Source organism: Hylobates moloch, unplaced genomic scaffold (assembly GCF_009828535.3).
Source record: "Hylobates moloch isolate HMO894 unplaced genomic scaffold, HMol_V3 SCAFFOLD_12, whole genome shotgun sequence".
Taxonomy (NCBI): domain Eukaryota; kingdom Metazoa; phylum Chordata; class Mammalia; order Primates; family Hylobatidae; genus Hylobates; species Hylobates moloch.
The window spans coordinates 93,265,422-93,282,777 of record NW_026652287.1 but is presented as its reverse complement, the minus strand read 5'-3'; the positions used below and the strand labels follow the sequence as shown (position 1 = coordinate 93,282,777).

Below are 17,356 nucleotides of genomic sequence, written 5' to 3'. Positions count from 1 at the left end.
GTTCACGCCATTCTCCTGCCTCAGGCTCCCGAGTAGCTGGGACTACAGGCGCCCGCCACCTCGCCCGGCTAATTTTTTTGTATTTTTAGTAGAGACAGGGTTTCACTGTGTTAGCCAGGATGGTCTCCATCTCCTGACCTCGTGATCCACCCGCCTCGGCCTCCCAAAGTGCTGGGATTACAGGTGTGAGCCACCGCGCCAAGCCAGCTTAAAGGCATTCTTAAGCCACAGACAATAGCACAAGCAATCTGTGCCTTAAGGACATGCCCCTGCTGCAGTTAACTAGCCCAACCTATTCCTTTAATTAGGCCCATCCCTTCGTTTCCCATAAGGGATACTTACAGTTAATCCCGTTTCCCATAAGGGATACTTTTAGTTAATCGAATATCTATAGAAACAATGCTAATGACTGGTTTGCTGTTAATAAATATGTGGGTAAATCTGTTCAGGGCTCTCAGCTCTGAAGGCTGTGAGACCCCTGATTTCCCACTTTACACCTCTATATTTCTGTGTGTGTCTTTAATTCCTCTAGTGCTGCTGGGTTAGGGTCTCCCCGACCAAGCTGGTCTCGGCAGGGGCTGAACAAGTATTTGTTAAAAAAAATAAATATGCGACTCCAGGCTTAGGGTTTTGTTATTGTTTACGCAATCTATTTTTGATCAAGATGTGCAAGGGTGTCACATTTTGGGGGGTATGGGGATGGGGAAGGGTGAGGCATGTTTCTTGCTTTTGTGTTAATTAGAATGGCTGGAGGTCTGGGCAGATGTACTGGAAGAGGGCGTCACCCTTCTCAGGCTCTAAGCAGCTTTGTATCAGCAACGTGTGAATTGGATTTCAGCACCCCCATCTTTGTACCTAGGTTGGCAGGGATGGGTACGGCTAACGATGTGGTAGGCCTCTAAAGTTAGTTCTTGAAACCCTCCCTCAATAGTCTTTATATTGCTTGAATCTGGATTCCTGCCTACCTGGAAGCCAAAAAAACTTTAGTTTTTCTGCTGTGACCTCCCTTTTGCTGTAACAGTTGAGGCCAAGATCTAGTTTAAAATGAACAGATGTGTGAACAGAGGTGTGACTCAGGGATTTCTCTCTCACTCTTTTTTTTTTCATGCCAGGCAGGTAATGTACCAACATTGTAACAAGATTTGTGGTGGTACGTTTCAAACATGCGTGTGAACACAATCATCATGCTCATGAACTACGAAAGGATTTTTTTATTTTTTTAGTTTTTAGTAGAGATGACTGGGCGTTAGTCATCAGAAGGCCTATCTTTATTTTATTTAATTTTTTGAGGCAAAGTTATGTTCTGTTGCCCAGGCTGGAGTGCAGTGGCATGATCTCGGCTCACTGCAACCTCTGCTTCCCGGGTTCAAGCAGTTCTCTCGCCTCAGCCTCCTGAGTAGCTGGGATCACAGGCATGTGCCACCATGCCTGGCTAATTTTTATATTTATATATGGTTTAGTAGAGAGGGGGTTTCACCATGTTGGCCAGGCTGGTTTTGAACTCCTGACCTCAAGTGATCTGCCTCCCTTGGCCTCCCAAAGTGTTGGGATTACAGGAGTGAGCCACTGCACCCAGCCAGAAGGTGTATCTTTATAATTTGCCCTTACCACCTTCCCCTCTTGAGAAAATCTCATCATGGACCCTGTCTGACCCAGTGAGCTATAGTCATTTGACCCCAGAGGAGAGCTAAAAACACGTTTTTCCTCGAGGCTCTGGTAGTTACCAGGAGTTAACAATTTCCTTAGTTGTCTCTTGTTTGGTTCTTATATCCAGAGGTGTGCCCAAGGATTCTTCAGAACTGTTATTTTGAGCCCTATTTTTATTGATTTCGATGCAGAACTATACAGCCTGATTATTTTCCAGTTATTCAATTTGACAATTTTGAAATATTTCATAAATAATTTGTCTGTTTGTAAATTTAGGTTGATATTATGCAACTTTCAACATACTTTTAAAATCCATTCTATGATATCAGTTAGCTTTGTTTTGGCTTTGAAACTTGCCCAAGGTCATAGAGTTAGTAAGTGGCAAGGCTGAGATTTAAAAGCCTTGAAGGGACTGGGCTTGGTGGCTCACACCTGTAATCCCAGGAATTTGGGAGGACAAGGTGGGCGGATCACTTGAGGTCAGGAGATTGAGACCAGCCTGGCCAACATGGTGAAACCCCATCTCTACTAAAAGATACAAATATAAAAGTTAGCTGGGTGTGGTGGCGGGCGCCTGTAGTTCCAGCTACTCAGGAGGCTGAGGTTGGAGAATCACTTGAACCTAGGAGGCAGAGGTTGCAGGGAGCTGAGATCATGTCATTGCACTCCAGCCTGGGTGACAGAGCAAGACTCCATCACAAGGAAAAAAAAAAACCTTTTAGGGTTTGGACTTGAATTGTGACTCTTGTTCAAAAGCTGGGTACATTTCTTAGCCTCTGTTAAAAAAAACAAAAAAGATCTAATTTTGAGCACCTGCCAGATTCCAGGCACTATTCTAAGAACTTTTCTCATCTGTAAATTGGGAAAATAATCTTGAAGATGACGTGGGCATTCATGTAACATCCTTAGGGCAGAAGCTGAAATATTATAGGCATTCAATAATGTTAGACCTTGTGATTGTCATTAGTCATCTCATCTGCCAAGAAATATGACTGGCCACAAAAATGCAGCGTTACTCTCGCCATTGCCATTTAAAATGTTACTCTTCTGAAGAATATTTGTAAACATGTCACCAATACTCTCTTTTCTTAAATAATTTAAAAATAAACTTTTAATTTCATTTAAATTTATTTAAAACTTTTAATTTTAGAATAATTTTAGATTTACAGAAAAGTTGCAGGAGAGTACAGAGAGTTCCCCTGTGTCCCTTACCCACATCTCACATGACAATGGTACATTTGTGACCACCAAGAAGTCAACATTGGTACATTACTATTAACTAAACCCCAGACTTTATTCAGATTTCACTAATATCCTTTTTCTGTTCCAGGATTCAATCCCTGTTGAATTTGGCACATGCTCCATTCCGCATTTGGCAGTCACTGTTCTATTAGCTTTCTAGCCACCTCTGCTCATAGACAGGCCCCAGGAACTACTAGTTATGCTCTCATTTTGGCATTTGCAGCCTGCTGCCCTTCACTTTTTTTTTTTTTTTTTGAGACAGAGTTGCCCAGGCTGGAGTGCAGTGGCGTGATCTTGACTCACTGCAGCCTCCGCCTCCCGGGTCCAAGCGATTCTTCTGCCTCAGCCTCCTGAGTAGCTGGGATTACAGGTGCCCACCACCATGTCTGGCTAATTTTTGTATTTTTAGTAGAGACGGGGCTTGTCATGTTGACCAGGCTGGTCTTGAACTCCTGACCTCAGGTGATCTACCCACCTCGGCCTCCCAAAGTGCTGGGATTACAGGTGTGAGCCACCATGCCCGGCCTGCCCATCACTTTTTCTGGCCAATCATTTTCTTACTCTCTGACGGATGAATAGAATTGATCCCTAACAGTGGTACTTACTAGCGATGAGACCTAACTTAAGTCCTTTAGAAATCCTCAGTTTTCTCACCCATAATATAAAATGCGGGAAACAATAGTTTCTACATGGCTTGGTACATAATGACTCCATCTTAAAACATTTTCATTGTTGCTTTTGTTATATCGTTATGGTTTCCTCTTCAGATCATAAACCAGCCTAGCTGCTTATTTTTTCCCAATTTTTTTTTTAAATTTTTTGTTGAGAAGGTGTTTTGCTCTTGTTGCCCAGGCTGGAGAGCAATGGAGCGATCTTGGCTCACTGCAACCTCTGCCTCCCGGGTTCAACCGATTTTCCTGCCTCAGCCTCCCGAGTAGCGGGGATTACAGGCGCCTGCCACCACACCCAGCTAATTTTTGTAGTTTTAGTAGAGATGGGGTATCACCATGTTGGCCAGGCTGGAATGCAGTGGTGTGATCTTGGCTCACTGCAGCCTCAACCTCCTGGGCTCAAATGATCCTTCTACCTCAGCCTCCTGAGTAGCTAGGACTACAGGTGCACACCACAACGCCTAGCTAATTTTTTGTATTTTTTTTGTAGAGATAGGGTTTTGCCATATTGCCCAGGCTGGTCTCAAACTCCTGGGCTCAAGCAATCCTCCTTCCTCAGCTTCTCAAAGTGGTGAGATTACCAGCCTCAGCCGCTGCACCCGGCTAGTGTCCCTACTTTTTTAATCCTCTCATATTATCTCAAATGTTACTCAGTTTGCTGGATGGAATTTGCTGACTCAGAGATTGCTGCTTAATTACCACAGTAGTTTAAATGCTCCTTTTAAAAACATTTTGCTACTTTCCTTCTTTTATAGAAAATTTTGGGAAGTACACGGTACAAAGGGAGAATCTGAAATGCCAAATTCTAAAGTTTTTTTCTTAGTCCTCCCCCACCCTTTATTTTGGTGTTTCTTATTCCTAGAACTGCCACCATACTGACTGCAAAGAGGGGAAGGCCCGTGCATCTGCCACAAGCAGGAGAGGGCAGAGCTGACAGCTGTGATCTGGAACATGCGATTTGGAGGATTCGAATCATTTTCAGTGGGCTGTGCTTGGGTCACGTGACCTAATCAGGAAATTTCATGCAATCTGACATTTCCCCATCAGAGTTGCTTAGGAACCTAAGGAAGGCTCTGGCTCTGAATTGCAGGATGGTAATAAATTAGTCGGTCCCCAGCCTAGCCATCTGGCTTAAGTAAATTAAGAGTATAACCCATATGGGATTTGTCTAAAATAGCGATTCTCATTTTATCCCCTCCTCTCATTTTTTTTTTCCTCTTCATCTGGGCTCTTTAAATGGGTTTAACTTTGCATAGAATAACCGAGCTGACTTTACTCTCTGCATTTTTGTATCTCTCACTCCTTCTCTCCCAATTCCGGCAGCAAAACTCAGTCTCCTGTAACCCACTAACGAGGCCCTCTTTAACGGTTGATCTTAAACATCTTATTCTGAGAATTGCCTGCTTTGAGGTGAATGTGTTTTGACTGAGTGCCAGCCTCCACCTTCTTTGTCCGTTCTTATTTATCACTTTCCTTTAGTGTCTCCCCATCTCAGGGCCAAATTGACTCTCGGACTAGTTTCACCCATTCTCTTTTTTTTTGTTTGTTTGTTTTGAGACAGAGTTTTGCTCTGTTGCCCAGGCTAGAGTGCAGTGGCACGATCTTGGCTCACTGCAACCTCTGCCTCCCGGGTTCAAGCGATTCTCCTGCCTCAGCCTCCCAAGTAGCTGGGATTACAGGAACGTGCCACCACGCCCAGCTAATTTTTGTATTTTTGGTAGAAATGAGTTTTCACCATGTTGGCCAGGCTTGTCTCAAACTCCTGGCCTCCATTGATCTGCTTGCCTCGGCCTTCCAAAGTGCTGGGATTACAGGTGTGATTCACTTTGGCTTAATCTAAATAAATCATTTTTATCATGCCATTCTCCTGCTCACAAATCTGCCCTGTTTATGAGATGAGCCAAATGTTTCTACCTCAAATTCCTCCATCAAGTTCTGACCTGCCTTTAACTCTCACCTACTTCCTATAGCTTGACCCTCATTTGAGACAGTTTGAGCTCTTCTCTTCCTCTGGAAACCTAACTTGGCCTGCCCCACTTATTTTAGTGTTTAAAGATTACACTCCGAGGCCAGGCGCAGTGGCTCACACCTGTAATCCCAGCACTTTGGGAGGCCAAGGTGAGCGGATCCCTTGAGCCCAGGAGTTCAAGACCAGCCTGGGCAACATAGTGAGACTTCATCTCTACTAAAAAATAAACAATTAGCCAGGTGTAGTGACGCGTCCCTGTGGTTCCATCTATTTGGGAGGCTGAAGTGGGAGGATCACTTGAGCTTGAAAGGTTGAAGCTGCAGTGAGCCGAGATTGTGCCACTGCATTCCAGCCTAGGCAACAGAAAAAGACCCTGTGTCAAAAAAAAAAAAAAAAAAAAAAAAAGATTACACTCTGATCTTTGTTTAGCTGTTTGGTATTTCTAATTGTAAGCTGCTGGAAAGCAGCCATACTCTCATGCTTAGCACATTCCTGGGCACCTGTAGGTGTTCACTACATACACAGTGAATGAATGAATGAACGGTTCTGTCATGCTTATGCTTCTAGTGGGTGAGACAAATAGTTAGCAAGACAAATGAGTAAAATATATAGTAGATGAGGTGGTGATAACTGCTATGAAAAGAATTAAGCATAGGAGGAAAGGTCGTTGCAAACGGAAAAAGGATGGTCAGGAAAGGCTTCCAGGGGAGTAACATTTGGGTGAAGATGTTATATGGTGAATCTGAATTCTGAAAGGCAGAGTTTTAGTTATTGAAAAACAAACAAGCTGGGCACAGTGGCTCGCGCCTGTAATCCCAGCACTTTGGGAGGCCAAGGCAAGCAGACCACAAGGTCAGGAGTTTGAGACCAGCCTGGTCAATATGGTGAAACCCCATCTCTACTAAAAATACAAAAATTAGCCAGGCGTGGTGGTGGACACCTGTAGTCCCAGCTACTAAGGAGGCTGAGGCAGGAGAATGGCGTGAACCCGGGAGGCGGAGGTTGCAGTGAGCCGAGATTGCGCCACTGCACTCCAGCCTGGCAACAGAGCGAGACTCTATCTCAAAAAACAAACAAACAAGCAAACAAGACTTTGCAGTGCATAGCCCTGTAACATGCACATATTGGATGAATGTACTTGCGGTGGCATATGTCACGTTGTTACCAAAGACACACAATTCAAATGACGTTATTTTTGGTACAAGTTATGTTTCAAGGAAGGACAAAGCCACCCACATAAATTCCATCTCACACTGCACACAATATGAAAAAAACTAATAAAAAAAGAAATAGCTCGTGACACAGAACTTCTTTGGAATAGATATGGCTAGAGAAAGTAGAAAGATATTAAAGACATGCTGAAGTGAGAATTAAATGGAATGCAAGGCCAGGCACAGTGGCTTATGCCTATAATCCTAACACTTTGGGAAGCTGAGGCGGGTGGATCACCTGAGGTCAGGAGTTCAAGACTAGCCTGGCCAACATGATGAAACCTCATTTCTACTAAAAATACAAAAATTAGTTGGGCATGGTGGTGAGCGCCTGTAATCCTAGCTACTCGGGAGGCTGAGGCAGGACAATCGGTTGAACCCGGGAGGCAGAGGTGGCAGTGAGCTGAGATCACGCCGTTGTACTCCAGCCTGGGCAACAGAGCAAGACTTCATCTCAAAAAGAAAAATAAATTGATTGATAAATAAATAAATAAATAAATGGAATGTAACACCAAAAGTTAGATCTCTCCTTTGAGCCTTTGTGGAGGAACAGGGCACCTGAGCTGGAGCTTAATCCAGCTCAGGTAGTTCCAGGGATGACCTAAAGATGCTGGAGAAGGAGGGTTATCCCTGGTCTGAGGTGATAAGGGAGCTGCAGTCTATATAAGAGGATCACCCCACAGATGGAGAATCTGTGCCTATGGGCTGCCAGGGAGCTTGCACAGGCTTGCTTGGGTTTTCATGTGAAGTATCACTTCAATTCAGGACGTTTGTGAACATTGAATGACACCAAGGACCCTAAATAGTTTATTCTTTTTCACCTATTAATTTCATGGCTAAGAATTTAGCCTAAGGGTTGGCCAGGCGCGGTGGCTCATGCCTGTAATCCCAGCACTTTGGGAGGCAGAGGCGAGCGGATCACCTGAGGTCAGGAGTTCGAGATCAGCCTGGGCAACACGGTGAAATCCCATCTCTACTAAAAATACAAAATTAGCCAGGCATGGCAGCATGTGCCTGTAATCCCAGCTACTCGGGAGGCTGAGACAGGAGAATCACTTGAACCTGGGAGGTGGAGGTTGCTGTGAGCTGAGATCGTGCCATTGCACTCCAGCCTGGGCAACAAAAGTAAATCTCCATCTCACCAAAAAAAAAAAAAAAAAAAAAGAATTTAGCCTAAGGGAATCTTCAGAGATACAAATGTAGGGTTATGTACTGGATGTTCGTTTAGGTCAGCATTATTCTGTAGCACTTATGCTTTCATAAAAAATGTTTTAAAAATCTATGTAATACATAGAAAAATACACATAATGTGTTGAGTAAGATTTTTAAAAATGAATTTCCTACAGTATGTAAGTTTGACTGTGTAAAAATAAAATTTTCTTCATTCATTTATTCTTTGAACTTTATTGAGCACACAGATGTTTCAGACACTGCAGAGGGTGCTGAGTATATGAATTTATGTGTGTGTATGTGTGTGTGTGTGTGTGCTTATAGAAAAAAAGACAAGAAGGAAATACTCCAGAATATTCACAATGGTTCTCGCTACATGATTGATTTACTGTCATTAAATTTTACTCTCTTATTTTATTTTATTTTATTTCTTTTTGAGATGAAGTCTCGCTCTGTAGCCCAGGCTGGAGTACAGTGGTGTGATCCCAGCTCACTACAACCTACAACCCCTGGGTTCAAGCGATTCTCCTACTTTAGCTTCCCGAGTAACTGTGCTTATAGGCATGTGCCAGCACACCTAGCTAATTTTTGTATTTTTAGTAGAGACAGGGTTTTGCCATGTTGGCCAGGCTGGTCTTGAACTCCTGACCTCAGATGATCTGCCTGCCTTGGCCTCCCAAAGTTCTGGGATTACAGGTGTGAGCCACCTCGCCTGACCTTTTACTCTTTATAGTTCCTCTAATTTCTATATTTTCTTCAGGGTATATATATTTCTTTTACATTAACAAAATGAACATTACTGATAAGAGCACAATTAAATTTGGGGATTCCCGAGAAAATTAAATTCATTAAAGTGCTCTTCCCTGGCTGGGCGCGGTGGCTCACACCTGTAATCCTAACACTTTGGAATGCCGAGGCAGGTGGATCACTTGAGTTCAGGAGTTCAAAACCAGCCTGGCCAACATGATGAAACCCCGTGTCTATTAAAAATATAAAAAATTAGCAGGGCCTGGTGGTGCGTGCCTGTAATCTCAGCTACTCAGGAGGCTGAGGCAGGAGAATCGCTTGAACCCGGGAGGTGGAGGTTGCAGTAAGCCAAGATCGCCCCAGTGCACTCCAGCCTGGGCGATAGAGCGAGACTCCATCTCAAAAAAAAAAAAAAAAAGTACAAAATTGAGGTGTCTGCAGAGGTTGTTTCCTTTTAAGGGCTGTGAGGGAGAATATCTTCCTTGCTTCCATCCTGGCTTCTGGTATCTTTGGCTTGTAGGTGGCATCCTCCCTCCCTGTGTCCTGACATCATCTTCCCTCTTGTCTATCTCTTTGAGACAGGGTCTTACTCTGTCACCCAGGCTGGAGTGCAATGGCGTGATCTTGGCTCACTGCAACCTCTGCTTCCCAGGCTCAAGCTGTCCTCTTACCTCAGCCTCCCGTGTAGCTAGGATTACAGGCATGTGCCACCGCGCCTGGCTAATTTGTGTGTTTTTAGTAGAGAAGGCATTTCATCATGTTGGCCAGGCTGGTCTCAAACTCTTGACCTCAAGTGATCCATCAACCTTGGCCTCCCAAAGTGCTGGGATTATAGGCGTGAGCCACTACACCTGGCCAGGACCCATTTTAACATGATCACTTGCAAGGACCTATTTCCAAATAAGGTCATAGTAACAGGATTTCAATATCTTTTGGGGAGAAACTAACCCATAATAGAGAGAGAAAGGACAAAGAGAGACAGAAAGAGAGAGAGAGTTGAAAGTAGAGGGGTGGGGGATAGCCTGGAGAATTTCTAGAATAACTAGAGCATAGCATAGCATAGCATAGCATAGCATAGCATAGCATAGCATAGCATAGCATAGCATAGCATAGCATAGCATAGCATAGAATAGCATAGCATAGCATAGCGTAGCACAAGGGTTTTTTATAGGGCCTCAGCAACCTCAGCCAGTGTCGAAGGAGGGCAGGGGAGCTGCTCAGTTTGGACACAGGCCAATAATGAAACAAAGGCAATCCCTTTGAAGTAGCTGGAACTTAAGAAACATAATATATAGCCACCATACTACTTTACTTCTGAAAAACTGGGATGTCACATTTGGGGCAAATCATCAGATGTAATCTGGTGACTTGGGAAGTATATTGGCTCACAATGGGTCACATACCACCTCTCTAGTACTGGCTGTGTGTGACCTTTCTTAACCTCTCTGGGGCTCAGTTTCCTCATCTATAAAATGGGGCCAGTGATTTTGAACTCACAGAATGTTTGCAAAGATTACAGAAAATTAGATATGAAAGCATCTGCTCTCAGAGGATACTTAACTAAAGTTAGTTCCCCATTTTACCATTCTGAAAATAGGCTCTCTAGAGAGGGCTTCTGTTTCAGAAAAGAGTTTCTTGTTTTCACTGTAATGTTAAAGTAAAATTTCCTTTTAGAAAGATATGATGATGGATATCTAAATGCCTTACAGTTGGTTAGACTCTCCTACCTTATTCAGGATGTGACGTTAGAGAAAATGGCAAGATGGAAACGTAGCTATGGCCATCCCATATCACTCTAATTAGTAGGGTAGCGGGCCAGGAGGATGGAATTACAGGGACCTTCCTGGAGAGAGAGAAAGGACAAAGAGAGACAGATCTGGACCATTTTCAGATAGAGCCTTTGAATAATCCAACGTACAGTAGAAAATCTGCCAGATCCATAGATCAGGAACCAGTAAATTAGTAAACTGAAAAAAACTCTGGAAGTGTTTATAATCACAAATAATGATATGACAGGCCAGGCACAGTGGCTCATGCCTGTAATTCCAGCACTTTGGGAGGCCGGGCTGGAGGATTGCTTCAGTCCAGAAGTTCGAGACCAGCCTGAACAACATGGTGAAACCCCCATCTCTACACAGACACACACACACACATACACACACACACACACACACACACACACAATTAGCTGGGCATGGTGGTGCATGCCTGTAGTCCCAGCTACTCAGGAGGCTGTGGTGGGAGGATCACTTGGGCCCAAGATGTGGAGGTTGCAGTGAGCTGATATTGTGCCACTGTACTCCAGCCTGGGTGACAGAGTGAGACAAAAAAAAAAAAAAAAAGATTTGATATGATACCTATAAGCCTTAAATATTTTTATACAGTTCACAGCATATACTATAGGTTCATTTGTCTATTTTTGGTTTAGGCCTCAAGGCTTTTCCTTTCAAGATGGAGCTGCTGATTCAGGTTTGACTCTGTCTTTTTTTGCACAAACTATTTTCATAAAATATTATCCACATTTCCCAATTTTCAAAAACTTATTTATTTATTTATTTATTTTTTGAGACTGAGTCTCACTTTATCACCTACACTGGAGCTCACTGGAAACTCTGCCTCTCAGGTTCGCACGACTCTCCCACTTCAGCCTCCCAAGTAGCTAGGATTAAAGGTGCCCACCACCACGCCCAGCTAATTTTTGTATTTTTAGTAGAGATGGGTTTTTGCCATGTTGGCCAGGCCGGTCTCGAACTCCTGACCTCAAGTGATCTGCCCACCTTGGCCTCCCAAAGTGCTGGGATTACAGGCATGAGCCACCGTGCCCGGCTTACATTTTCTGGTTTTGAGGGCAGAATCTTAGTAGGCTTTTCTGCCCCAAACTTTTAGAGTCGACTAGCTTGCATCTGTATGACAATATTTTTAATGATTTATTCTATCAACTTTCCCCAAAACATTCAACTTTTTTTTTTTTTTTTTTTTTTTTTGAGACAGAGTCTCGCTCTGTCGCCCGGGCTGGAGTGCAGTGGCGCAATCTCGGCTCACTGCAAGCTCCGCCTCCCGGGTTCACGCCATTCTCCTGCCTCAGCCTCCGAGTAGCTGGGACTACAGGCGCCCACCACCGCGCCCGGCTAATTTTTTGTATTTTTTTAGTAGAGACGGGGTTTCACCATGGTCTCGATCTCCTGACCTCGTGATCCGCCCGCCTCGGCCTCCCAAAGTGCTGGGATTACAAGCGTGAGCCACCGCGCCCGGCCACATTCAACTTAATTTTTACAAAAATAACTCTTGTTTTGCATTCTTATTTCATCAGTTATGTAATATTTAATTAAATTGTAAAATGATAACAATGGACATCAATGGGAGTGGGCACAATCTCCACTGTAACTGGAAAGCATTCAGTTCAGCAGGTAGGAACAGAAGCACTCAGACATGCAAATGAAGACCCTTCCTGCTGCATCCCTTCAGTGGGTGTCTAGTGACAGGTCAGTGTGTTTTAGAGAGGAAACAGAGACCTATATTAATTGAGTGAATTGGTTAAGTGAAGAAGGGTTAAAGTGTTTTTTTTTTTTTGAGACGGAGTCTCGCTCTGTCGCCCAGGCTGGAGTGCAGTGGCGCGATCTCGGCTCACTGCAAGCTCCGCCTCTCGGGTTCAAGCGATTCTCCTGCCTCAGCCTCCCCAGCAGCTGGGACTACAGGCACCCACCACAACACCTGGCTAATTTTTTTGTATTTTTAGTAGAGACGGGGTTTCACCGTGTTAACCAGGATGGTCTCGATCTCCTGACCTCGTGATCCTCCCACCTCGGCCTCCCAAAGCGCTGGGATTACGGGCGTGAGCCACCGTACCCGGCGGGTTAAAGTGTTTTCATTGCATGATCCGATAATAGAAACCATAATAGTTCAACTGTTGACAGATTTCTGTCTATCTTCGGGTTAGTTTTTGTTTGTTTGTTTGTTTGTTTTGAGACAGAGTTTCGCTCCTGTTGCCCAGGCTGGCGTGCAATAGCGCCGTCTCAGCTCACCGCAATCTCTGCCTCGTGGGTTCAAGCGATTCTCCTGCCTCAGCCTCCGGAGTAGCTGGGATTACAGGCATGCGCCACCATGCCAGGCTAATTTTGTATTTTTAGTAGAGATGGGGTTTCTCCCTGTTGGTCACGCTAGTCTCAAACTCCCAACCTCAGGTGATCTGCCCACCTCTGCCTCCCAAAGTGCTGGGATTACAGGCATGAGCCACCATGCCCGGCCAGTTAGGTTTTGTTCTAAGTAAGGAGCAAACCTAATGGGTCTCCAATAACAGGTTAGAAATATCAGAATAGACTGGGCTTGGTGGCTCATGCCTGTAATCCTAGCATTTGGGGAATCAGAGGCAGGAGGCTTAAGCCCAGCAGTTCAAGACCAGCCTGGGCTACACAGTGAGATCCCGTCTCTACCAAAACAATTAATTTGCTGGGTGTGGTAGTGCACGTCTGTAGTCCCAGCTACTAAGGAGGCTGAGATGAGAGGATCATCTGAGCCCAGGAGATTGAGGCTGAAATGAGTCATGATCGTGCCACTGCACTCCAGCCTGGCCGCAGAGCAAGACCCTGTCTCAAAAACAAAAACAAAAACAGAATAGTCTTATTTTACTCTTTAGGGTTCTATCATTATAAGTATGACTGGGTATCATTTTTATATCTAAGCCTCTTTCATTTTATTCATAATTCACTTGTTTATTCAATGATCTAACAAATATTTATGGAGCGCCTGCTTGTGCTGCATGTTGGGATACAACGGTAAATAAGGTATGGCCCTCGGTCTTGGGGAACTTACACTCTAGTGGGGCAACCAGGTTAATAAGTGGGCAGTTACGAAGCAGCTGGTTAGCACAAGGAACAAGACAAGAGAGCAGCATTGCATATTCCACTCTGAGCCTCCTTCTCCTGTCTTGGAAGCCAGAAGGGAGGTGTGGATTCAGTGATTAATGAGCATTTGAGTAGCATCTACAGAGAACTGTGCTTCATTCTAGACTCTGAGGTTCCAAGGATTAATAATTCACAGCCCTGTACTAATGAAATCCATACAGGTAATTATAGTGCCATATAGTAAGTGTGGTTTTGGGATAGGTGCAGTGTCTTCGGGGAGCATCCAGGAGGGATGGGGGGGAAAGGGAACCTTCCTGCAGGAGGTGAAGCTTCTCTAGGCTGCAAGTGCCCTGAGGGAGGGACCTCGCTGTCCTGTGCTGCTGTCCCCCAGTTCCCAGGACACTGCCTTGCACACATATGTACTCAATCAGCATTCAAACTTGACTGAATGAACTGCAGGATGATTAGGAGTTAATCAGGGGTTGAGAGGCTCTACTCTGGGCCAGGCCTTGTACTATTATACGTGCTGGGAATACAAAAATGAGTAAGACATGGCCTTTGCCCTGAAAAGGGGATTACAGGAGATTATAATAAAGCCTCATTTTTGGCTAAATCCAGATAGCATATAATGTTATCAGGCAATGTACATTAATGCACTCACAAACCTGGGCACACTTATTCAATAAGTGGTGCTCCACACTGGCCCATTTACTGCCTATGTCAAACATTTGTTAAACCTACTTTCCTGAGTTTATGCTATGGAATTTGGAGGTTAAAGAAGTAGACAACTGAGCATCACAAGTTCCAGTCCTGGTATAAAAAGCATCATTCAAATGGTCTTGTTTTTTTTCTTGAAACAGGGTCTTGCTCTGTTGCCCAGGCTGGAGTGCTGTGGTGCGATGACAGGTACAGCCTGTGATCCCATCTTGATCTCACTATGTTGCCCAGGCTGGTCTTCAAACTCATCTCAGCCTCTCGAGTAGCTGGGACTACGGCATGCGCCACTATGCCCAGCTAATTTGTTTTTATTTTTTGTAGAGGTGGAGTCTCCCTACATTGCCTAGGCTGGTCTCCAACTCCTAGACTCAAGTGATCCTTTTGCCTTGGCCTCCCAAAGTGCTGGGAAAACAGGCATGAGGCACTGTGCCCAGCCCAGATGTTCTTAAACTGTGGTTGTGTCACGATACTCAACCCTAGAATGTGGATAACACAGCTGGTTGCCAGCCGTTAGGTGTAGTTAGCAGCTTTTTCTGAGGATCCCCCAAATGCATTTTCTTTTTCTTTTTCTTTTTCTTTTTTTTTTTTTTTTTGAGATACAGTCTCGCCCCGTCGCCAGACTGGAGTGCAATGGCGCAATCTCGGCTCACTGCAACCTCCGCCTCCTGGGTTCAAGCGATTCTCCTGCCTCAGCCTCCTGAGTATCTGGGATTACAGGCACGTGCCTCTATGCCCAGCTAATTTTTGTATTTTTAGTAGAGACAGGGTTTCACCATGTTGGCCAGGCTGGTCTCGAACTCCTGACCTCATGATCCACCCACCTTGGCCTCCCAAAGTGCTGGGATTACAGGCATGAGCCATCGCGCCCGGCCCGGATCCCCCAAATGCATTTTCAAATATCCACTACCCCTTTAGATATTCCCTGGCACATTCCTAGCCTCCAGCCATCATGGAAGTGCGGAGTGGCACTTCTCACAGCAACATCAAATATGATGAGATCTGGGAGTTGCTGGCTGATGGTTTGCTCCAGGTGACCAGAAATTTTAAGATGGTCTTTAGCAACAAATGAGTTTGAATGAGGTCCCTCAGTTTATTACAATTGCTCTTATGTCTCCTCAAACTGTCAATTCTTGAACTACCAAAGGCAGCTGAAGTTGGTCAAGGGCCAGTTGAGCAGAAGACACCAGTCAAGGCAGGATGGCATGGATATGCGACTTATGTCTATTTAGTGTGATTAAGTGCCACAGTCAGCAAGGCAGGAAACTCTGCATTTATGTAACTTTTCCTCAATATTATGAAGAGAGAAATTGAGGTAGAAGGAAGTACAGGATCTCACTTTAGGATGCACAGCAAGTTAGAGGCAGAAATACTCCATTCCTTAGTAATCCACAAGTCAGGGGTGAGTCTTTCCCAGAAAGAGGAAGCCCATCCCCTTTTCTAAATTGGACACCTTCACATGTTCACTATTCCTTCTCAAGAAAGTTGCTCAGTTTTCCTCCCGAGAGAGCTATATCCCAAATAACAATCATTCCACTTTCTCATTGCCACATGTACTCTTGAGAAGCCACATACCAGACCCAAGCAGAAATACGGCTTTAATATCTCACTCATGCCCCCCCTGCCGCCCCAAGCCCCCAGCCCTGCCTAGCTGGAGGGTCACATTCCATTTTATAAATAGCATCAAAGAGAAGTCACTTTGGGGGTAGAGAGCAGTAGTGGAAGCAGAAGTCGGGGACCTCCAAGCAATGACTAATGCAGCAGACAGGCTTCTCTTTGTCCATTGTTAAAAGATAATGAATAGATCTCCAGCCCTCTCTTACTACCTCTAGAGAAAGAAGATTGAAGCAGCTGCCAGAGAGAGTTCCTTTCAGAAAGTTCCTGACTCTCTCTTGTGCTGCTGCATTTTGCACTTTCTTTCCTTCTTTCTTTTTTTTTTTTTTTTCTTGAGACAGGAGTCTCTGTCGCCCAGGCTGGAGGGCAGTGGCGCCAGCATGGCTCACTGAAGCCTCGACCTCCTGGGCTCAAGCGATCCTCTTGCCTCAGTACCCTGAGTAGCTGTGATTACGGGCGTGTGCCATCATGTCCAGCTAATTTTTTGCATTTTTGGTAGAGATGGGGTTTCATCATGTTGCCCAGGCTGGTCTCGAACCCCCGAGCTCAAGTGATCTACCCACTCAACTTCCCAAAGTGCCGGGACTACAGGCACCAGCCACCGCGCCTTGCCTGACTTTTGCACTTTCACCCACAAGTCAATAAGCCCAGTTATGAATTTTTAGCAAATTGCAACTCCTTACAAATCAGATGCGTTGGCTCTGGTGAGTATTCTTTTTTTTTTTTTATTAATTTTTTGCACACAAAAACAATAAACATTTTCTAATAATACATACAAACAAAAATGCGTATCAAACATATTAGGAAGGTTGCACATGGGAAGTCGGGGAATAGAAATGGGGGGTGGGAGTTAAAATAAATGAGAGAGGGACTTTATATGGATCAGTGATAATAACTCAATCCTCTATTTGACAAAGAAGAGGGAGAAGGAAGAGGAAGAAAAAGAAAGTGGGATAAAGGATCAGAAAGGGAGGAAAATAGAAAAAATTAGAGTATGACTCCAGGGTAGACCTGTTTTGTTGTCACTGAGTTGGTTGGTTAGTTTGTCTGTTGTATTTTTCATGTTTCGCCATGTTGGCCAGACTGGTCTCGAACTCCTAGCCCGAAGTGATCAACCCGCCTCGCCCCCCAGAGTGCCGGGACCACAGGCGTGAGCCACCACGTCCAGCCCCCACATTGCTTCTGGCCTCCATGGTAGACCTCCGAGACGGAGCGGCCGGGCAGAGGCGCTCCTCACTTCCCAGACGGGGCGGCCAGGCAGAGACGCTCCTCACTTCCCAGACGGGGTGGCCAGGCAGAGACGGTCCTCACTTCTTCCCAGACGATAGGTGGCTGGGCAGAGGCGCTCCTCACTTCCCAGACGATGGGTGGCCGGGCAGAGGCGCTCCTCACTTCCCAGAAGATGGGCGGCCGGGCAGAGGGGCTCCTCACTTCCCAGACAATGGGTGGCCGGGCAGAGGCGCTCCTCACTTCCCAGACGGGGCGGTCGGGCAGAGGCGCTCCTCACTTCCCAGACGATGGGTGGCCGGG

General features: G+C 45.1%; 1 protein-coding gene and 1 non-coding gene across 2 annotated transcripts in view; one reads left to right on the top strand and one right to left on the bottom strand.

Moving 5' to 3' along the window:
* LOC131380755 (uncharacterized) overlaps positions 1-17,356 on the top strand; it is a 517,791-nt gene that overhangs the window by 34,263 nt on the left and 466,172 nt on the right. The gene's annotated exons all lie outside the window — the stretch shown is intronic.
* LOC116479816 (small nucleolar RNA U13) lies at positions 1,107-1,207 on the bottom strand. The gene has a single exon (XR_004251120.1). It is a non-coding gene; the product is annotated as a small nucleolar RNA U13 (small nucleolar RNA).